The 23,942-nt window shown below is 40.8% G+C and overlaps 1 protein-coding gene across 2 annotated transcripts in view; it reads left to right on the forward strand.

The window, feature by feature from the left end:
- LOC146434208 (BMP/retinoic acid-inducible neural-specific protein 3) overlaps positions 1–23,942 on the forward strand; it is a 198,612-nt gene that overhangs the window by 81,739 nt on the left and 92,931 nt on the right. The window lies entirely within an intron of this gene.

The raw sequence follows: 23,942 nt of genomic DNA on the forward strand, positions 1-23,942 counted from the left end.
CCAGCTTTCCTGCTGCAGTACATCAGCATTTCCATTGAAACCCTCCTTTTAATGGGAATGCTGCTCATCTGCAAAAAGCGTGTTCTAAGCAGAAAACAAGAACATCCAGGATCAAATACAAGCACAGCACCACTTAAAGGAGTATGAATAGTTTTAAAGAGAGTCACTTGCCTCTTTTTGAAAACACAGCCATTGAGAATTCCAGATTAATTTTTGAAGATTTGGTAAACCTTGGCTAGAATTCCAAATGGTCCACAAACCTCATTGTAGAGAAATATCTGCTACCAGGAAAAGGACTGGGCTTAGGGAAAAGATTTATTAGACCTGTTCAATGTTGTTAACACAAATCAGGAAATAGTGACAGTCTGAAAATGCAGGATTCCAGAGGGGGAAGAAAAACCCAAAAAAACAACTTAGGAAAAAGAATGAAGATAATTGGCTCTGATCCTAAGATCCCCCTGGGAATTTCCAAGTGAGCCCCAGGGGATGTGTGAGCACTGATCTTCAAAGGAAGGGCACTCAGGGCTCTTACAAATGATGTAAGGTCTGATAAGGAAGTTACACGGTCTGATAAGGCAATTATCTGGAAAAATACCATCCTTAAATCCAAAGCAATCCCTAAAGGCACTCGCAGGGAGCATTGGCAGGGTGCTTTGGCCCATCTCCATGTACTCCTAACAGGATGGGAAGAGCAGAGGGTGCTTGGTTCTGATTCTGGCACGCAGGACTGTACAGACATTGCAGATTAATACATTGTACTGACACCTAATGATTTCCTGAGCGGGGCTGCCCTAGAAATGTGAATATTGCAGTTCTTTATGATGGGCTGAGCTCTAAAATCTCACATATTTGAGTGCTGGAGAGTCATGGTGGCACAGAAGGCCAGAGGAGGTCACAGCTGAGGCAGCATCTCCAGCTGCACCTTGGTGTCACTGGATCTGTGTGATGCTGACCTGGGTGGGCTCCAGCTCTGACCACAAAGCCAAGAATCACCTCTTGCACAGAATGCAAATGCTTCAGACCCATCCCAGGCTGTTTCTCAACACAAGCTTGCTCATTCCCTAGGTGTGCACTTCCAAAATATATTTTGCCTTAGCTGCAGCCACCCAAGAACAAGGGCTATGATTGCAAATTGAGTGGTTTCTTCAGCAGGAACTTTTCTCTAAAATGTACCCGTTAAGCATCTTTCCTGTGATTTGTAGCAGCTGTTGTGTCTCCATGCCAACTGATGGGGAAACGGGGGAAGGACATGCTCAAAGTCATCTCTGAGCTCCGCAATATCTTATGAAGAAAAGCTCATGATTATAATGAGAAAAGTAATTCCTCATCGTGAAAACTGACTGAGAGCAAATGGAGAAAAAGAAGACTTTCAAGTTAAAAAAACCTGAGTAGGATTATCATCCTACATGAAAAAGATGGAATTGCTTTGGAGATGAGACCTTCCTCCTGCCTCCAGAGAGCAGCTCCTGGCAAGGGCTGAGAATTGGCTATTGTGAGTAATCTTTGTGCTGGTGCTTGTGGGGTGATAAAAGGCATGAGGATATAAAGTAAATTTCCTTGCTTGATAAATCCAAGCCTTTTACCTGAGGAGTACAGTTAATTTTTGTCAGAGAGGTGTGTGTGATTGCCTCAGTGCTGAGCCAAGAGGGAACTGAGGCAACAATATGAGTTCTGATGGTGAGAGAGAGCAAGAAACTCTTCAATGTCTCCACGAAGGCACAAATATTTCAGAAATGCAATAAATAAAGCCCAAGTTCTCTGCCAAACTAGAAGTATGGTGATAAGACAGGCAAAGGGAGCAAAACAAACCTGGAGGAGGACGAGCTCACATTGAAGCAATGACACAGTTGCTGCATATGCAGCAATCTCAGCACATCCTCAGCTCTGTCGTTGTTATCCCAGACAATGCATTTAAGTATTTGCTGCAAAGCTATTTAGCAGATGATAATGAAATAGGAGTGAAAATGTACATGAAAGAAGAAGGAAATATCTCGTGCCTCCTCCCAGGGAAGCTGTGAAGCATAGAAAGAGGGAAATGACACTCAGAGCACTTGGAGGAAGGCGATTGCTGCTTTCCGCTGTAAATTGGGCACTGGGGAAAAAGGACAGAAGTTCCACTGAAGTGTGACAGAGGGGAACATTTGCCACCATTTGTCAGCACTGCACGCAGGGAACACAGAGGGATGGACTGCAAGAGGCACCAGTTTTAGGAATTCATCTGTAGTCAGTTTCTACTGCATAGCAAAATAATAATAATAAATAGAAAATAATGTTGAAGGCAAAGAAAGATGTCTCTCTCATTTCAGCCTCAAACAACCCTAGTTTTATGTATCTTCTTCTTCACTCCTCTCTGTAGTCTTTGCACAAGGTCTGGAATATTGAGTTAATTTAAAATATTTTTTGTGGACAGATCTACTGACAAAACGCAGGGTTTGAATTTCTAATTTCTATAACAGACAGGAAGGTAATTGGTCCTATCAGATAACTGATGAAAGAACTGCCTACACCAACAGATTTTTGCTACATTAAACTCATCCTGAATTTCGTATTCACTCCCCAAGTTGAATTTACAGAATAATAAAATAGATGTACACACAGAACATGCAGGGAATACAATTGTGATGTGAGGTGGACACAATCGAGTGAACTTCACTGTGGCCTGCAGGTTACCTCAGCTTTGCAATTTGAGGCTAATGTGACTGATGTATTCATTCTAATGGCAATTTGAAGGGTTTTCTTTTTCCCCTTCTCAGTGTCAAAACATGCCCTGTATCATTTTATCCATTTTACATCAAATTGGGTGTGCCTCTCCTTTACCGTTGCAAAGTTGCTGGACAAGTTGAACTCAGAAATTACAAGTCAACGACTCTGTAAGTCCTTCCCTCAAAACAAAACTCTTGTGATGCTCTGTGTATATAAAAATTGGTGGTTCCACACAAAATGGAACTAGGCAAAGGTTGTCGCTGTTGAGCCGCTAGCAGAGTAAGAAGACCCAGGTTCAAAGTGGCATCAAGAATAAGGTTTTATTATTTAATTCCATCTTGTATAGACTTTTCAAAGGTCACCCAGATTGGTCAGTTCGAAGCCTCCCCCTAGGCCTGACTGGCCAGGCCTGAACTGTCCACATCCCAGAAACTGTTTTTAATAACATCCAAACTTTATCTTTGTTTATAAAAACACAGGAAGGAGAGAGAGAAGAATTCTCACAGGAAAGGTCTGTGCTAGCCACAAAAGGTGACACAATCTGACTTTTTCTGGCTGGTAGGTTTGCTCATTGTCACTTCCAGAGCTTCCAGAGGACATTGTGACCAAACTCTCCTCACTTTTCTCTTCTGAGGGTATTGCTTAAGAAGAGGTGTGAGCAGCACTGAGAAATCCTTCCAACAAACCACCGTTCAGATTGCAGTGAGGAAACATCCCGATTAACTGGCAATGACCTTTCTGAGTCAACATCCCTGCACTTTGAAATCCGAGCATTTCTAGTTCTGCCTTTTTGCCTTTGATTCTGACCTAGTGCAGCTGGAGCTAAATATAGATGTGTAAGGTAAAACCCATGATCACTGCACTTCAAACGTGGCTTTCAACTGGCTTGCTGGAGGCTGTGCAAACTGTGTCATACACCAGTAGTCAGTGGGCAACAATCGCCTCTCCTCCGATTAATTGAGGATAAGGACACTTTCATTTGGGAATGGGTTTTATTTCACATCACAGATCTCCTTTTTTGAGAGAACTTCCTATCATTCTCACATATTTTAGATGCATATCCTATCACTTTATGGTAGTGGGAGAATATTTGTAAAATAAGACAGAAAAATATTTTACTTTTACTTATCAGTACCTATTTTACTTATTAATAGAATGGATTTCAGTTGCAACTCGCTGTGCTGTCTGATTCTGTATAATAAACCTTGCTAATAATGTAGCTTAGGGTACTGGGACACTGCTAAAATATAAATACCAAAGAAGAACGAATCATATCTGAAACCACCAACGCTGACATATCCAGAGGGTAATTAAAAAGTCATCAGTTATTTTGTTAAAGTCATCTGAGGCTTTGGTTGATAAATTAAAGATTTAACATTTGTGTTCTGAAAACTGATTAACAAACAGACACACAATTTTCACCACAGAAAATCGAACTGTCGGTTAAAATCAAATTTCTTATGTGCCTCAGATAAAAAAAAGATCATCCACTTTACTCTCCTCTATCAGGAAATACTGGAGTCACATCCAGCAATGAATGGGGTATGGCTTTGGCTCTTGTCCAGCTCTCCATAAATTCTCACAGATCAACAGGAACAGACAAGTGAGCCAAACCCAATGAAGCTAATTTTAGCTGGCTGAAACCAACACCATCTGGATTTCTGGCCTTGGTAACTTTCTATTGATCCAATTCTTCCAGAACAATTTGATGTCGAATGCCTAAGGAAGCTCTGCAGGCTCACAGTGTACAGTGGGAAGGTTCTGGTATCATCTCCTTGGAGGGTTTCAGATGCTGAAACTTCTTTTTTTTTTTAAATTGCATAACCTTATTTTTGTGAGTAAAGCATATAAGCATTAGTACCCATTTCTTTGCATAGTTCCAGAAAAGAAGTATATGAATTTAAATTATTTTCTCTCTGAAGCCAGAGAAGCAGTCTGAAGTGGACAGATGAGCACATTTCCTGTGTGATTCAGCTCATCTCTACATCTGCTTGCTTATCCCACTTATGGTAATCCAATCAAAGGAGATTCATGCAGTGGTCCCAGTTAACTGCCTCTCTGGGTGTGGTGTCAAGCAGATACAATGAATTATCCCCTGTACAAAATACAAGGGAAATATTCTCACTGCTTTCAAACACTGAATAAGCTACGAAAAATAGTCTGCTACTGGACATGCTGTGAGTGAAAAAATTCAAATTGATCAGATATTGACTGTGAATAACTGACTCAAATATATAGTTTTTAATCAGTTTTAAGACCAGAGGGCTAAAAACACCAGTTCAAATGTTTGTGGCTTGTGGATTTATTTTCTCTCTCTTCATTTACTTCAGTGGGCTTTGCATTGAGCTCTCACAGAGTATACTTAGATGTCATGAAACTTAGGGTCCATTTTACCATTTTTGATAATGATAATTATACTGCTAGCGCTCAGTATAAAAAATAATTTGCATCTACTAACTTTTCTCTGTTAAAATCTCTAAATATAGTAAATAGGATGCTCTAACCTCTTGGGGCTGTTAGCTTTCCTGACAGATCTTGGTTTTAATTTGCTTACAGAGCAGTAGGATTATCAGCAGTGCTCACTAATGGCATTATTTGCACTCAGTGTAGGTATTTTAGTGTATCATTAAATCACAACTCTTACACATGTTATAAAAAAACCCTAAATATAGATATACACTTATTTATACCTACCTCAAATTAATAAACAGGCCCTTTTAGGTTAATTTTTTATTTTTTAGTGACTGTGTCCACTCAGGATGAGAACATTTCAGCTGCTGGTTTTTCATCAATGTTGGGTAACTTTGCTTTTGCACATCATTCTTCAGTGCCAGAACTGCTTGCCAACAGGAGTACTAAGGCTCAAAGTAATCTTGCACAACATCAGTGTCTTGAGTTGTTTGTTAGACACTTGGTAAGCCCAGAAAGTTGCCTTCCTTTGATGTTGGGATAAACACCAACTCCTGCCTCGTTATTGAGGACACCTCCCAGGGTGAAGCCTCCAGTGGCTCCTGGAGAATTTGCATAACTCCAGCAGGTGCAGAACAAACGTTCCTCCCTCCTCATTCCCCTGCCATTTCTGAACTAATCATTGTTTACTTCATTAGTCGTGCTTCCAGACTTGTATTTAGAAGAATGCTGCTTTATCAGAGCTATTGAAAGGATTTTGATGGCTCATCCTTGTAAAGATGCCTCGGGGAGAAGTTAGATATTCAAATGTCTGGGTGTAGATGAAAACAAAGGTGAGCTTTTACAATTTTTTTATACCTATTTTTGATTGTCTTTAATCAATTAAGTCAAAAGCCAGGTGGGAGATGGAAAGGAGAAAGAGAATTGCAGACACTTTGCATATTTACTCCTTACTGAAGCAGATGCTGAATGCAGAAGACCAGATTCTACCTTAAATTAAAATTACTCTATCTTTAATTTTAATCATTCTCTTTGGCACATTTGAAATGCTTAGGATTTCCAGAGGGGTGAATTTCCACAGAATGTTTCTACTCCTTGATTTATCTTGATTAAGGTAAGATATGGGCAAACTAATCCCTCTCAGGTAATAGGAATTTTATTGTTTTATGACCTTTTACACAGGCCTGCAATGCTTCTGACTGTATGTACACAATTATGAAAATGTAACTATGTCAGGCATTCTGCCCACCCAGAACTCTGATGCTGGAAATACCTTTGCTGCTGTCAGCAAGCTGACTGACAGCTTGATGTGAGGTGTTTAAACCAGCTGATCCATCCATCCATATCCATCTGCACCTTCCCAAAATTGTTCAAGGCACGTGGAAGGGATATTGCCTACTTGCCTATGAAATTAAATACATTTGAATCTTGTCAACTTTGATTATTGGCACATTTTTGAGTGGTTATTAATGCATGGCTCAGATCATCCATGGTTATTACCTTGCTAAGGAATTTTGCTGCCAGGGCCATATTCCTGTCTCATTACTGCAGTGCAGCTCGAGGGCCTGAGAAGATCTACACCTGGATAGAGATAATTGTCACTGGAGCATCTTCCTGGTTTTCTTTTACCAGGTTCTGTTCTTTCTGAGTTATAAAATCCTACTCTCCTTGTATTGAAGAAAGGCATTCATTAAATTCCCAATGCAGACATTTCTGATGGCAGAGTGGCAGAGAATTGTGCTTTCAATAACATTTTACAGATGCAGGTATTATGACTTCCATAAATGTCTCAATACTCATCTTTTTCCAGGTGGGAAAACTGAGGCTGGAAGGGCTTGTTCTCTGTGTTTAAACAAGTGCAATTGGCAATGGCCAAATGAGACTCTTAAAACACATTTTGTTCTTAAAATCCCTAAAGCTGCTTCCCAAACAACAGAAGGTCAGTTACATACTGATTACTCATGTAGCTGGTGTCCTGGAATGCTTGATGGAAAAAAGAAAATATTTATTCTGATAGAGTGTAAATGTGTAAGGACATAAAAACCTGCAGGGAGTAGGCTTAGCTCCCCATGAAAATGAGATCAGAGCTCAAACTGAGAGGCCACTCTTGTCCACTACGCAAAACCATTTCCATTCTAGTTCTTGGCTGAGCAAATACAGTAGAAAAACATTTTGATTTAAAAAGTGTGAAGATTATTTAAGGCACAGAGGATCTTAAAATAGCATTTCAGTTCCGCTTTCCCAAGATATTATCATCAAAGATCTAAGGCAGGGTGTTCCTGGAATCTTCAGCACATCTCTGGTGCTTTCACATTTCCTCTTGTACAGCTCCCTCGTAAGCCTTGTAAATGTTTAATGGGAGATCAATCCCCTCTGCTTGCAGCGTGACAGGAATCCTGTTAGGGATCACAGCCACTCCAGCACTCCCAAACAGCTCTGCTGCTGAGAGCAGAGAAGGCTGCAGCCTCACCTGGGGGTTGCTGCTGCTCCTCCCTGCTCTGCTTTGGCTCTCTGCTGGCAGCACATTCCCATTATGCCAGTGTCCCCCCTGCAGGAGCTGTCTGTCCCCTCATGTCCATCTGGCAGGGCAGTGACCACCCCTGAGCTCCAGGCACAGCTGGATTGTTGACTGCAAAACGCCACAAATGCAGTTTATGAGGAGCCATGGGAAGTCTGGAAATGCTGTTTCCTGATGAGCAATTGTCCAGTTTGAAAGATGTGGGAGCTGAGAGCTGGAACTGGTAGAACCCACTCGTGCTGTGAGAATCTTAGCGACAACAGGAGCAGGAAACAAAACTCAGACAGGAGTTTGCACCTGCCTGGAGGAGGCTGGCATTGCAAGACAGTGTGCTGGCTACAGGCAGCCAAGGAGTTTGAAATGTAGTCAGTTAGGAGCCGATGGATGTGTGGTGCAAATGGGATCCAATAATATAAAAGAAGCTCTGTAGTGATAAAGTGTGGCTAGCACAGGTTTTCCCATGAGAACTTTCTGCTGTGTTTTATAAACAAAGATAAAGTTTGGATGTTGTTAGAACAGTGTCTCGAGATTTGGACAGTTCAGGCCTGGCCAATCAGGCCTAGGGGGAGGTTTCTGACTGACCAATCTGGGTGACCTCTGAAAAATCTATATAAGCTGAAATCAAAATAATAAAGCTCTCTTTTCTATGCCACGCTGAGAATCCGGGGATTTCTTCTCTGCTAGCGGCTCAACAGCAACATCAAAGTATCTTCTTTTTCTTTCCCTCCTTGGACTAAGCATGTGTGTCTATACGTATGTGTTGAGTCCATCTCAACAGCAAGAGAAGGAGATATTTTTCCTTCTGTTTTCCTTCCCCTGGAGGACATCAGCTTCTAAAAGGTCATCTGTTCTCAGCACGTTCACCCCAAATAATCCTTTGTAGGTATTAATCCTTATAGGGTTTGTAATATGGCTTTATTTCCAGGAGCTGTATGATGCTTTGAGTTGCCAGGAGAGCACTTTAGTCTGCAGCAGCGATGCAAACAAAATTAGCACTTCGCATGGTCATGCTTCGAGCAATTACTGAACAATGCACTAAAGGATGCAACAGCATAACCCAAGTAAGAGCTGAGGGAGAAAAACACTTGATGCAAATTAAGCTTTGTGTTGTGAGGTTTCCCTCCAATCCCAAGGTAATAACTGTTTGCTCTGCAAGGGCAAGGCTGTGCAGGAAGGACACTGTGAGCACCTACTGGCTGCTCCTCTTCCTGTGACTTCAGACACAAACCCCCCATGGTTTCAGGGACAAGAAGCAATTTCTTTATGAACACTGCTATTTTTAAGAATTTACATAATTTTTTCCCCTCCTTTTCTTGGGTGTGAGATGAAATGGTAAGCCAGAATGTTAATAATAACCAAAGTGATTCAAGTAAGCCTAGAATGTTAATAGCAATAAAAATTTACACATATATGTGCTTTTTCTTATTTTTAATCCCATGAGGATAAAAATGTATATTATGTTACATTCAATTGCCCAATTTCTCTGTAATTAACACGACATCTCCTTAGTGTCTCTGAAACTAAATGTGTCAGTTTTAGAAAAATATCAGTCTAAATAAAATTATAGTTGATTAAAAATAATCTTGAAATAATTTTAATATCACTGAAACAAAATGTTTTTATCTAGGCATGGGAAATCTACTGAAATGCTAAAACTGGCAGTTTCTACTGCATATTTGACATTTTCAGTGAAAATAACATCCTTGACTACAGCTCCAGACTACAGCTCCACTCTGGCACTTCAGAATAATTCCCCTTGCATACCACACCATCCACTCCCCAACTGATCCTTTATGAAACATAGCACAATTACAATTAGCACTTTATAATTTCTTTTATTTCATACCCTTGTATCAACTTGTAGCAAACCTGCCTTGCATAAAATATAGTTAAACCTGATCCTTTTGCTGACAGCTCCCTATTTTCCTTGGTGATAATGTTTCTCTACTTTTCAGGAACTATTGGGTTTGGATAGCACAATAACTGCTGCTCACCTCCTGTTTCTGAATAGCATTTCACATGGTACTGGAAGTCTTGTGTTCTCCAGTAAAACCCAACTGTGCAACCTTTCCCACTGAGGAATTTCTTATGCTGTTTTTTTATCTGATTGCTGCTTTGGAAAGGATTTAAACAGTTGTTTTATTTTTAGTTTATTTCTCTCTCTTTCGGGGCTGTGATTGGGATTTTAGCAGCCCTTCCAGTTTCTGTAAGTCTTCCAAAGTACTTGCCAGGGTCCTCAGCTTAGTACTGTCTGGGTATTTTATGAATACATTTTTCTATCATTCCACTCAATAATAAGAATTTTTAAAAAGACCATGTTCAGGATAATCTCTGTAGGGTCCTTGCTAATTTGATAATGCAGCAGGAACAAACCCTTGGCAAATCTGGATTTCCTGCATGCAGCCAAATGACTCTTTCTGTGCTGAGATACACAAACCTCCATCCTTTATTGGGGCTGTAGAAAAATACTAATAGATCAGATTGCAGCATCAGAGACTCTGAGCTGATCAGAGGTTTTCCATTTCGTGATGATTTCTGGGGCTACAGAGTTCTTGTGGCCAAAGGAGAAGATTGTGGAAGATCACAGTGAGGTCTTCAATTATTCGATGCAACAATCTCCTCTCTTTCTGTAAGTTATAGAAGTGCAATTTGTGTATGCAGAATGCTACAAAGATTCCACTAGAAAACCAAAATTTGCATGGTTTATGTTTTATATTTTTTTTGTTATTTTCACATAACCCGAGGTGTACTAAACTATTAACCAGAGAATAGATAAAAAATTATGGTGCAGGTGAAAAATATTTGATTTATAACAACTTTAAATACTTTCACCTTTAAAAATTTTCATTAGTTCAGTAAATTAATTTTAATGTGACATGGATGTAAGATGTGGAGGATATGTTTTCCTGTAATTTCCTTCAATTCCAGAAATTTCATTAGTTATCACAAGATGCAGCAATACCACACGGAACAAGAGCTACAATAAAATCAAGCATTTTAATAACAAAAAAGGCTTGGATTGCTGCAACTCCTTTTATTTCTGTTTCAAGGAAAAATCAGAGAGGAAATGAAATCACCTGCTGTCCCAATTAGCATTTAAATAGTCCCAATTTGGCAGTGAGTTTCGTGTACTTTTTTAGGTTAAAGAGGTGAAGAAAGCGTTTGTTCTTATCTGTGCAGCTGCTGCTGGGTCAAGTTTCTCTTGAAAGGGTTCAGGGATTCATGGCTATGCCAGGCTTGTTGGATCCAAGACTGCTTCCTAATTCTTCATATCAAGGGCATTTTTGGTCTTGGCCACATTAGGAGCAGGATATCCATTTATTCTCAATGTCATTTAATTTCCTTGGGAACAAAAAAAAGGCTCAGGATTGTCCCCAGAGAGGCAACAGTGTATGGGCTCCATGTCACACCTCTCACTTCAGTTCAGATGAAGCCCAGTGCTCCTGTGTGAGTTATTAATTTTTTCTGGAAAACTGCTTTTCTACTTTTTCTGCTGTGGTTGCAGAGGGAGGAAAAAAATTTTACAGAAACCACTGTTGCTGTAAACCACTCCTGGTGGTTACGGGTCTGTGGGCTTTTCAAGAGAGGAAGATTATCAGCACCCTGAGGTGACCCTGTGGCAAGGAAAGTCAAATTTAAGATCACCCAAGTGTCAGGTTTAGGGTGAGCAGAAAGCAGGAGTAATCAAGAGGGTAGTTCTGTGTGTCTGAGCATTTATGGCACAGTGTTTGAGCTCCTGCCAGAAAATCAAAAGGAGAGAGATTCCTCAAATTTGAGATGTCAAAATTGAGATATTCCTCTAGTCAGAGGAATACCTACTTCTGCCTCTTCCTGCCTAGCAGAGGTGATTAGGGGGGAATGGGGAGGTTGTGGGTTTGGGGTTTTGTTTGCATGTGAACTACTTACAAGAAAAGCATGACTAGGGGTCCCATGGCAGGGAGATTTCTGGTTTTGTGATATTTGGATATTCACTCATTTTCTGCTCTGTCATTGACCTGATTTCTCCTGGTCCTGCGTTCAGGGGCAAGGGAAGTTGTTCAACACGTGTGGCTCAGCAGCTCTGGTCTGAAGCACACCAGGAATTAGCACAGGCTGTCCAGCCCTGGTGCAGCTCAGAGATGGATTTCCCTACAGATGTTGCTACCTGTGGGTTTCTCACTCTCTCAGGGCCCTGTGACACAGGACAGCTTTGTACAACTCAATGCACCAGCAGCACAAAGTGAGGGGTTATCCTGCTGAAAGAACATTTCCACCTATCCTGTCTCTTTTTCCCACTGCTTAGATGCTGTGAGGTGGGAAGAGCCAACCCTGCTGCTGTGTAGCTGGTGCCTTGTTTTCACTGAGACTCTTTGTGAATATGCTGGTTAGCTTGCTCCTGCAATATTGGTGAGATATATACATTTCCCTCAGCAACTGCAGCTGGGGCTCCCTTCTCACTGACCACTGCCACATATCAGAGGGCAAAAATGCCTGTTTTGTTGCACCATGAACTGCATTCAAGCTGGGAAGGGCAAGATTTTGTAACTTGTAACTTATATTTGCCACAAGTATGACATAAATAACCTCATTTATCCTCACAACTTTCATTTAATGGAACATATTATCTGCAAAATGCTGGTGTAAATGTTTAACACTTAACCTCTATATAGGAGAAGCAAGACACACTGCAGAGGTGCACTGGTTTATTCCTGGCAGCACTGCAGGGCTGGAATGTACAATCAAACAGAAACCATTTTGGCCAAGACATTAAGAGCAAATGTTAACTTTATTCTGGCCAAAATTGAATCCCTGGTAATTGCTCTGCATTGTTTGTTACACAAAGAAGTTGGAGAAAAACACCATCACGTCTGTTGGGCATATGGATTGGAAAAACAGTTAATCTTGGCTTTGTTTCTAGATCTGTATAGCCATATTTCATTCTGCTTCTTCCTAACCAAGCTTCCTAGGAAAAACCTGTAATGTTCAGGTAGGCCCTCATTATGCTAAGCCTCAAGCATGGTTGCTCTATTGTGGCTAATAATCTGAAATTAATGGCTAATCAACCTCACACTGAAAAATACCTAGAAGATAAGTAAGAGCCTTTGTGCTAATTTTAATTAAATTATGGTGCCTCTTCTTTATTTCAACTGGCCTGCATAGCTTACGCTGCTCCCAAATATGTTAACACTCATGTTCCATGAAAAAATGGAGGAGAAAGGCAGAGTAACCCTGCCCAGGGCTAAATGTTGGGGAGGATATGTCATGTATTTCTTCTCTTGGCTGTGAAATATGTCCCTCATCAGCAGTCCCTGTCCCAGCCTCTGCTGGGTGCATAAAATCTTTATCCATCCTACTCTGTGTCACTACTTGTGCTGTTATAACTAAAATATTCAGTGCAGATGATAATTACATGGCATTATTAATACTATTTTATTTCCCTCTGGTGTTTATATCCCATTTGAAATTTTCCACAATCACTTTTATTTTTGTCTCTCAGACTTCTTCTGCAGAGGTGCTGGGAGTGACAATGAGAGGAATTCAGAGGCAAAAAAAAATTATAGTAATGTATTTTCAATACACATATTTTACAATAGTAAATATGTGGAGCTTCATTCCATTTACAGCTTCTCAATAAAACTCATATTTGGACTCTGTAGAGGGGTTAAGCATCTTTTTCAGAATTTTTAATATAGTCTGACTTTCAGAACAGGTCTAGTTGCTTACAAAGTGTGTTACTCTCCAATGGACGTATTACAAGTTACATGACCAGCTGACCTACTCAGTTTTTCATGAGTCCCACAGATCTGAAAGTTTTGTTTCCAAGTTTTTTCCCCCACCTTGTGTAATCCCTAATTCATCACATTAGGTATGAATGATACATCCCTAAAATTCAGGGAGGACTGAAGGAGTCACCAGAGGACTGGACAGGCGGCAGGGCTGGGTGAGCCTCATGGATTCTACACAGCCTAGCTCAGGGTCCTGCCCTGGGTTGGGGCAATCCCAGATCTACTGACAGGATGGGCAGAGAAGGGACTGAGAGCAGCCCTGAGAGAAGGATTTGGGATTTGGGGGTGCTGGGTGAGGAAAACCTCCCCATGAGCTGCCAACAGAGCCCTGGGCTCATCCAAAGCACTGTGAGCACCACGTCAAGGGAGGGGATTCTCCTCCTCTACTCTGCTCTTGTGACACCCCACCTGGAGCTCTGTGTCCAGTCCTGGTGTCCCCAGCATAAGGAGGACATGGAAATTTTGGAATGAGTCCAGAGGAGGCCACCAAGTTGCTGAGGGGACTGGAGTTCTTCCCCTCTGGAGCCAGGCTGGGAGAACTGGGAATGTTCAGCCTGGACAGGAGAAGGTTGTGTGGAGAACTCACAGCACCTTCCAGGGCCTACAGGGGCTCCAGGGAAGGTGGAGAGGGACAATCCATCAGGAACTGGAGTTACAGGAGAAAGGGTAATGGTTTCAAATGGCCAGAGGGCAGGGATAGATGGGATTTTGGGAAGGACTTGCTCCCTGGGAGGGTGGGGAGGCCCTGGCACAGGGTGCCCAGAGAAGCTGTGGCTGCCCCTGGATCCCTGCAAGCGTCCAAGGCCAGGCTGGACACTGGGGCTTGGAGCAGCCTGGGATAGTGGAAGGTGTCCCTGCCCATGGCAGGGGGTGGCACTGCGTGGGCTTTAAGGTCTCTTGCAATCCAAACCTGTCTGAGATTCTGTCATTCTCTAAAGTAAGATAAATATAGACTTTGTTCGTTCACAGAACACATTTAACACTTGACTGTTTGTGTTGCAGAAATTAATAATTGAATTCCTATCCAATGCTTTGATTTAGTTAAAAGCATTAGGAAGCTCTGTGTTTATAATCTGGAATTATATTGACAATTTTCTTGCCCTCATTCTCTGTTTAGCTCACCGGTGCAATTCCACTGCTTCTTTAGAGATATTTGCAATTTACTCCGTTGGCAAAAAGAATAACACCAGGGCCATGTTTAATAAACCAACACTCCAAATTTAGTTTGGAATGAATGCAAATAGTTTTCCTAAAAGAGATGCATCCTCTGCTGTGGTAGAAACACTTTCATATGCTGAATAAGAATTCCTGGCTTTACTTTTCTGTGTGCATGTAGAGATCTGAGCATTTCCTGCTACCAGTGGAACAACACTTTCATAGGAGGAGAACATTTAGATGCAAAGGAGATCAGCTGCACATTCCCCCAAGAGCTAAGCCATAAACAAACAAATAACACACCAAAGCATTTTCAGGAAATATTTTGGTTTACATTCTACTGCTTTCAACCATTTGAATCGCTACAGACAACAATAGTGCAGTTGTTATATTTCACAATATCAAGCCAGCTTTTATGCATGTGTTTGTGAGATTTACTCTTGTGTGAAGTCAGACTCATCCCAGAGTGTTGGTAGAAACAGCTGCCTTTATAAATTCAAGGATAGGTTAAGTAACTGTCATCCATCAGTGCTGGAAATAGCACTGCTGGCATCAAACAAGAGACAAAAAGCCTCCACTTTGGAAGGATAAACTTCTAAATTGAATGGAAAATGAGCCAGATAATCTGCACTGTAGAAGGTTAAGTTTATACAACATTCCTCCTGGAAAAGGAACAATTCTGGACATTATATACAGCTTCATAAATAAGGCTTTGGATTGGTATTTCTTTGAGAATATGTTTGTGACTGTATCTTTTGTTTGAAGCCAACACTTTAGGTACCTTTTCCCTCTTTCAGGCAGTCAGGAGTAGCATCAGTGTTTGGTTTGAGTAGATGGGAATTTGCTCTCTGTGGCACCAAGCACAACCAGTCCTGAGCATCAGTAACATCCCAAAACAAGCACTTTCCAAAGGCTTTAGGAGCTCATATTGCCACAGTATCCAGGCCATAAAGTTGGTTTTTTTGCTCTGGGTACAGGATAGAAGGAGGTCATGGCTGCTCACAGCACTGCCAGAACTCTTAGCCTGACTGTGCCTCATTTTTCAAGTGAGGACTGAGGTGAATAAGAGCACTCCCTTTGAATTATAAATCATTTATCTTGCTGTGGGTTTGTCTGTCTGCCTCTGCAGTACTACAGATCAATTTGTATTTCTGAAACAGAAATTGTAAAAATAGTAATAAAAGGCATTTCAAAGACTTTGAGGCTATGAGCTGTAGCACATAATGATGAAGAATTTTAGCAGTTTGTGTTTCCCCTGTGATTCATCCGGGAGTATCCATCAACATCAAATCTATGAATCCTCTGCTGTGTTTGATTTTCTCCAACAGATCTTTATGCTGATTCATTCTTCATAAACTGTATTTCCATGTGTTGATTTATGCACTAAAACACTTCCACAGATTCAAATTTCTTCCTTATCTCTACAAGAAACATGGTTCAATTCTTTTTAGTCAGGACAAAAAGAGAAGGAAGAAGAACATGATTTCCATGTTGATTTTGAAGCAGTGTCAGGTATATCTAAATCCCTAAAGCTCAGCCCTGATAAGAGCTCCAGAGACTTTTGAGTTTCAATTTCTTAGAATCCAGAATCATTAGGTTTTGCTCCTGTAGAATTAACTACAGGGACAGAGCTGTAATATCAATTGGCTCCTAAGGTTAGGCAAAACCACTGTGAACAGACCTTTCTGCTTCTCTTTCTCATAACTCTTCTCCTTATAGTGTCAGAAAACTCTTTTCCAGGGCAGTCTTCTCCATTTTAAAGGTTAACTACTGTTTTAGCTATAGATAAGATACCTGCTTCACTAAAAACCAAAGCCTTTTACCCCATTTACAAAGTTTCAAACCATACCTTTTCCTCACACTGAATTCCAGACAACATTGGCTTTTGTAACAGTCACAAATAAAATGGGAAAAAAAAAAAAAAAGCAAGAATCTTCCAGTCAGATAAGTTTTTTGGATTTCATTTTTCCTCTGCCAGTTTAAACAAATGCACCATTTTATCAAACCTGGTACCTGTTTAGATGGGAAATCACTCCTATGGGCAGATGTGAGCTGGGAAAAAAGGATGCTTTGAGCTTGCCAAGCTCTCTGCTAGACTGTAGGATTGGATTGGTGTGAGCAGGGCTTGTACAAGGTGTTGGAAACTCTCAGTACAGTCAAGGGCAGAAGGAACAGTTTCCCAGTCCCTCCAGGGCATGTGACAAACCATGAAATCAATACTTTTTGCAGGGAAGGATACATATATAAACCAGTGAGAATGGATTGTTGCAATTATTTGGAGGGACAACTACTTGTGACCCCAAAAATGCCACCATCTGAGCTGCAGGCTGCAAACCCAAGTTGTTGTTACCATTTTCCCAGGCTGGCTGGGGTTGGAGGAGCCTCTGCAGTCCCCCAGCCAAGCCCTGCTAAAGCAGAGTCACCAGAGCAGTGGCACAGAGTCACAGCCAGACAGCTTTGGGATGTCTGCAGAGGAGGAGAATCCACAGCCCCTCTGGGCAGCCTGGCCAGCGCTCTGCTACCCTCAAAGAAAAGAGGTTTTTCCTCATTTTCAGATGGAACTTCCTGTGTTTCAGTTTGTGCCTGTTGCCCCTTGTCCTTCTCTGGGCACCACTGAGGGCTCTGGCCCCATCCTCCTGATGTTCACCTCTAAGATATCCTCTTGGCTTTCACCTCTAAGATATTTGCATGCAAGTGCAAGTACCTGCGGGCCAGAGCACATCTCAGCTATCAAACCCCAGAAATAAATAAAAAAAACAAAGCTGCAAAATCTATTTCCTGCTTACTCAGCCTGTAAGAAACACCTCCCAAGCCTCCCACTCATTTTGCATTTTGGATGTAGTAGAGGGAAAGGTAGATTTTACTGGGAATTCTCCTTTTCCTCTCTGCTCCTAGACACTATTATCATATGCAGACCTAATGAATCGTTTGCTTGGAATTTCATCCTTGTCTTAAAAGCCTGTGCAAAGTGGTGAGATCTTACAAGCTAATTTCTCAGTTCCTCACTGTTAGATGGTTCCTACAAACCCATTTCATATCTGAAGTGTTTGTACCTTTCCTGCACTTGCTGTCTAAGCCTTGTGCCATTTCCAGCATGCTGCTGCTAAGTGCATTTCTACTTTGTGCTGCTTGGTGCTTGAGCTGCCTCTGAGGCAGGGGGAAAATCAGATTTGGTCATTAGGAGCTACTGGTTTTGTGCAAATACCTTTGTATTTTGTATTTAGCTTCGGTCCAGCTAAATATGTGAATGGTGAGCTCCTCAGTGAATGTTCACAAAGGTGTTGGGAAGAATCACAAACTGGGGTTAAAAGGCAAACAATGCCACAGGACAAGATACAGAAATAATTCCCTCTTGGATTTCATCAGAGGAGGAATTTCTCAGCACATGTCCTAGAGGCTAAGTATCAATCAGACATGGACAAAAGGAAAGCCAACTTCCTTCCTCTTGTGTCCATTTGATGTTCATGGTAGGTGACAAGTTTGAAATCAGTGATGTCACAGTGGCTGACACAGTAATCTGAATATGAATAGTCATAAAAAAGAAATATATCTGAGTGCATTCAAGGTATAGTGTATGTACTTGTTATCAAAATTCATTAATACATTTCCACATATTTCATACGCATAATGCAAGAAGATGGTGAAGCTGATACTGATGAATTCTAGTTCTGGAAGTAGAATTTCAAATGCTACGAAGCTGATAAGGTGGAAAAGGCATAGAATGGAAAAAAAAAAGACTAGGATATTTCAAAGGAATCGTATATTAAGATAAAAAGAAATCCTACTGATAGTGCTTATTCATGGTAAGGTAAAAGGCAATAATATGGAAAAAATACATATGTTCAGTAAACCTTCCTGTTTTGCCCTTGGGAAAATGCCAGACAATTTCAAGCATAAAGTTAATGAAGAAATATTTTCCATTTCGTCAAGGGGGAATATGTTGAAAAGGAGCTTATTATATCTTGAGTGTTTTTCTTTCTGATCACCACATGTAGATAATTGAAAATGTTGAGGGACACAGATCAGACATGTTCTGTACAATCAGACCCTTCCTTTCCTCAAGGGAGGTTATTCTTTTTACTTTTCTCACATTGCAGGATTTTCCCTATTCTCATGTTTCTATACAAAGGTAGATATTTTCAGGAGGCTGCTCAGCCACAATATAACTAATTCCCTTCTTTTTCAGTTTGGATAGAAAAATCAGCCATAAGAAGCATTTAGCAAAGGTTGTGGCAGATTGTCTATTATTTAACTGATTTCAATAAGCATTGGAAGTTTTATGACCTGTGTTGGTAAGGAGAACTTTTTCACTTGACAATCTGTGAATAACACAGCCTTGGTTATTATCTGATTCTGGATCTGTCTATATTGGGGTGAATCCTCTCTTTAAAAACCTCTCTTTTGTCTAGCAAATATTTTCTGTGCTTCTTGTTTTGGAACTGCTAGTAGGTAGAAGCTTAACATGAAATTAAACTACTTTTATCTCATCTTGGCCCTATTCAAGCCATGGCTTCAGGCATTAGAAATACTCAGGCTTTTAAAGAAGGTAGGAGGAGAAAACCACCATATATTCTCTCAGTGAGCTGTTCTGCCAACAGCAGAACTTGCAGCTGCATGGGGAAACGTTGGATTCCCAATCCCACTGCCACTGCAGCCCACTCAAAGCAGTCATGTTCTCACCATCTGAGAGTGAAGGTCTCATGTAGAAGATGTTAAGAGAAAGGAACACAGAAGAGTTCTTTTGTATTAGAAATTATATGAAGTTCATTTTTCAGGAGTGTTCTCTATATTATGCCACAATATTATTCAATACATTTATGCTTACCAGTAAATATTGATTTATAAAACTCATAAGTTACTTAAAATGAGGCCTAACACTGTTAATTTTGCCTGGGCTCTGTTTTGTGACTGGTTGACCTTAGGGGAGACTTTTTTTACTTAGGAAGAATCCATCAAACTCACAGTAAATCTCCTTATAGGCTGATTCAGTCACCTGCAATAGAAGAGATTATATTCTTATTTCAAATCTCCTCACACTACAATTTTAGACTACAATGGCATGGTAAAAAATTTCCTTCATCTAAATGTTTTATAGAGAGCTTTCCCTATAGCTTCCTGTACCATAGGATATAAAATGAGTTGAAATGAATATGGTGAGAGAAGCAAGTGTCTAATTAATGTAACATTTGGAAAAAAGCTTCAGCTTGAAACTCAAAAGAGACATTGACAGCTCTTGTTGGCCTCTGCCCTAGGATTCCTTTCAGATCCACTTACAATTTAAGCTTCTTTCAAGACAAAAATTTGTCCAAAACTTGTGTGGTATTTTACTAACAGGTCTTTCCTGTCAGAGCACTAATAGTTTCCTGAGATTAAACATCTCTCTCAATGTCATTAATAAAAGAAATAGCGTTGAAATGACAACTGGATTTTAAATGGTGCTTGTTTCCATCCCACACTGACTCTCTGACTGGTCATCCTTCAACCCAGCCTTCCCAGCAGAACTACTGGCCAGAGACAGGCTGTGGTGCAGCTGGTCAGAACCAGCCCTGCTGGGCTCCAGGGCTCCCATGGCCACCAGCCAGGACCAAATTGGTGACAGACCATGCAAATCCATGGCTCTGCTATGTGTTAAGATGGAGAGAATGCTGCCCCTGGCCTCTGGCACTACTTATGATAATAACATGATTCCATTACAGCCTTCATCCTCGGAGCCAGACTGACTGATTTCCTCTCCCTTGCACAAGCCTGGGAACTCTGAGCCATCATCCTTCTCCACAGCAGGCTGTGCCTGGAGCACTAAAGAGCTCCATCCAGTGAATAACATATTGGTGGGGCTGGAAATAGATGGGCAGCACACCACCTGCTATTCCCTCCCTGAGAGCACCATGGCAGCTGCTGGTCTTGGCTCTCCCACGGCAGAGGATGAGGAAGAGCAGGAAAGAACAAGCTTCTCATACCTCCAGCATTTGTTCTTGGTGGAAAATCAGTTTTCTTGACCAGCATCCACCATCAATGCCATTCTATTCCGTGGGAGGTGTTCTCCTGATGAATGGGACTCAGTGACTTTGGGAAGCAGCATTTTCTCTGCTCAGAATAAGGTTATTAACTCCATTAGTCCTGCTGGTCTGCCTTTGGCAATGGGCAGGAGTATGATTTCTGGAGAGGAATAATGCACACTTGCCACAAAACAAAAGGTTTGGGGCTGGAGAGGTGGTGTTAGAGAGACTGCAAGGCAAACAAGTGAAGAAAGGGGTGACAAGAGAGGGGAAAAGCAAATAGGACTTGCCCTGCTTGCAAAGTGAAATTGAGATTAAAAAGGGAAATTATATGGATAGGTACACAGACATATTTTTATGTCATATAAAAGGAAGATAAGGATATGATTTTTCTTAGAATGACCTTGCTAAAAAGAGAAATTAGCTCTAATTTTAGGAGCTACTAGTGACCCAGAAAGCACTGGTGAAAACCTCTTCACTCAACATGCCAAAAATAATGCACCACAACCCCACACCCTGAGCTCCATCCCAGCTTTTACCCTGCTCCTGCACTTTATTCTCATAAACCCAGTCCCTTCTGAAGTCTGAAATATTTCCTCACCTCTGAAAGCTGCTCCTCACCTCTCTCTTGTCCAAATCCAGGTATTGCTGCTCCTGCAGACAGGCAGACACTTTTAGTGTCCTGCATCCCTATTTTATCTGCAGACATGAAGCTTCTTCTTGTCTCTCCCACAGGGTTTAGGCCTTCATCTCTCCATATTCCAAAATGCTTCATTTAAGTAAGACCTCAACAAAATAGAAAAGCTGTTTTCTAAAATCTCTAAAAGCTTCAGCTCAGTCTGGGGCAGAATTATAAAACTGTCATCTTTTTAAAAGGGTTCCATCTTCCATATTCTACTCCCCCAGATTCCTCAGCAGTGGATTTCAAAGGATGATTACTTGCTGCACTAATAAATGTTTCCATTGGTATGTTCTGAACTGAAAAAAATGACAAAACTTTTACAAAAGCATTAGCCTACTTCCTCTCTCAACATACAGAAAAAAAGAAATCCTTCTGTAGCAAAAACTGTGGAAGGAACTCAAATTTGCTTAAGCCAAGCAAGATTCTCTTAGTGCTAGAATAACCCAGGCCAGGGATTCAGTAAATAAAGGATTTGTAGTAGGTCAGGGCAACCTCCACTTGGAAATTCTTCTGAATTTGTTATGGATGAGGCCATCATTTCCAATTTAACTCTTCCAAGAAAGGATTTGCTGCTTTAGGGCTGTAAGACATGCTGTCTGAGCCCACTGCTCACAGAGACACACCAAGGCAGGCAGTGGGCTCAGGCCAAGGTTAAGAGGGGATTCAGACAAGAGCTGTAATTACTTGCACAGAATGGATCAAATATTTAGAAAAATTTTCAGTTGCCCAGCATGCATTAAGAGCTCTAAAAGTTGGAAACTGGAACTGGCAATGTTCAAACTGAAAATAAAAAGCAGTCTCTGTGGTTAAATACCACAACAGATTGTTGGGGATTTCTGAGAAATCCTCAAAATTCAAGTGGAGATGTTTTTCTGGTAGGCAGATTCTTCTCAGTCCCAAAGGTGTGATGTGGGCAGCAAGAGGCATTTGGTGAAATTCCTCTGACTGCACTCAAAAGGAGCAGGTGAGGAGCGGATTAGGGTGGCCTGCTCTGTCCTTCAATACAACAAAAATCAACTCAAGGGTGGCAGTAAACTCTCTTTTACAAGAATTGTATCTTTTCTAATAATCTTGAGATTGAACATCAGCTCAGATAGCAAATTTAGAACAAAAGGCTTCCTTAAGGTATAAAATGAATATTTTACAACATAAAACTTGTAATATTTTCTTGGTATCAAAGAAAGTCTGTCTTGCTGGTCTGCTCAGGAACTACAATTAAACTATATTTTCTGATGTATTTAAATGAACAATATGACCAGAAAGCAAAAAATTTAAACAAGAAAAAATGTAAGCTTTTTTTGTCATAGATTTATTTTTGGGTGGTTTGTTTGTTTTTCACTTGAAAATTACATTTACAGTGAAGGGTATTTCACTGTTTTTAATGTCTGCATTAAAGTGATCTATATGCACACTGAGGATTTTTTCACTTTACAGACAAAAAATATTTGTGTGTAATTTTTTTCACTCTACCCATACACAGTAGTTCCATAAAAGCTGCAAATAGAAGTTGCTGGTTTTATAGTTTCCCAAAAGGAAAGGAAAGTTGCGAGAGAAAACTTTAAGACCTGACAACTAAGTTGGAAAATCCCCTCTAAGCAAGCAATTCCCAAATACTAAATTAGGCACACTGGTGTTGTGTAGAGTTTTTGAGAACTATGGGGATCTGTTCAATCTCATGCTCCTGACTGGTAAATTGCATTAAATTTCAGTTAAGTTACAGAAATCTCTTCCTACCATCATTCTTCACATTTGTTTTGGGTTAAAAAAATGGCATCTGCCAGAATGTGTGTGAGAGGAAAGGCAGCTTGGATCAGGGAGAGAAACAGGAGGATGCTGGAAAGCAGAAGGGCTATAAAAGAATGTTTTATCTGGGTTCTGCTAATGACTGTGGACTTAAAAAAATTAAAAAATCCTAGAGTTGAGTATGTGTTACATAGCCCACCCTGGTCATTCAGCTGCTGGCAACCCTTTGCTTCAGGCATCCCTCAAATACTCTTGTTTTGCTGCATCTTTGATTTCTCCTTCTGTGTTAATTTTGTGCATCAATGTTGCTGTTTAGCTGGGACCTTCAGGAGGATCCTGCAAACTCACTAAGCTCTTTGCTTTTCTACAGTCTTGTCTATGAGGAATCTCAATTGACCTGGCTGTACAAAAGACTCAACAAAGGGGTGACTAAAGCAGATTCCTCAGGTTGCTTGGACTTCATTCCCAGAGTCTGTAACCAAGCCAGCTATTGCTGTATCTGGGAAAAGCCAAGTTACTGCCAAGGCTTGTCTGTCTTGTCTAGATTTTGAGGACAATGAGTCCTTCTCACTAATAGCTCTATCTGGTATCTTAATTGGCAAGTAAATGAATAAAAGATGTGTTTATTGCTGTGCAATGAGCTTGTTTGTTTTCTCTGCTGTCATTGATTTATTTTGGAGAGGGGAAGGGGACGAGTCTTTGAATTCACTTATATCCCGCCTACAATTGAAAAGTCATCAGTTTTTAGGAATCACTGTTTCTGTCTAGGTATTTTCTCAAAATGGAGGCCAAAAGTACAGAAAATTAATTATCATAGTAAGGTCAATTGTGGTGTGACAGTGTTTCTCCAAATTATTCAAATCATCCATTTCTGTACCTAAGTGCCTTAACATCAAAAGTCGAAGAGCATGGACTCTTTGTTGTTAGGATTTTTAAATGTACCTGGTCGTAATAAAAGTACTTGTTGCATC

This window comes from Lichenostomus cassidix, chromosome 8, assembly GCF_008360975.1.
Source record: "Lichenostomus cassidix isolate B80296 chromosome 8, HeHo_3.0, whole genome shotgun sequence".
NCBI classification, from domain to species: domain Eukaryota; kingdom Metazoa; phylum Chordata; class Aves; order Passeriformes; family Meliphagidae; genus Lichenostomus; species Lichenostomus cassidix.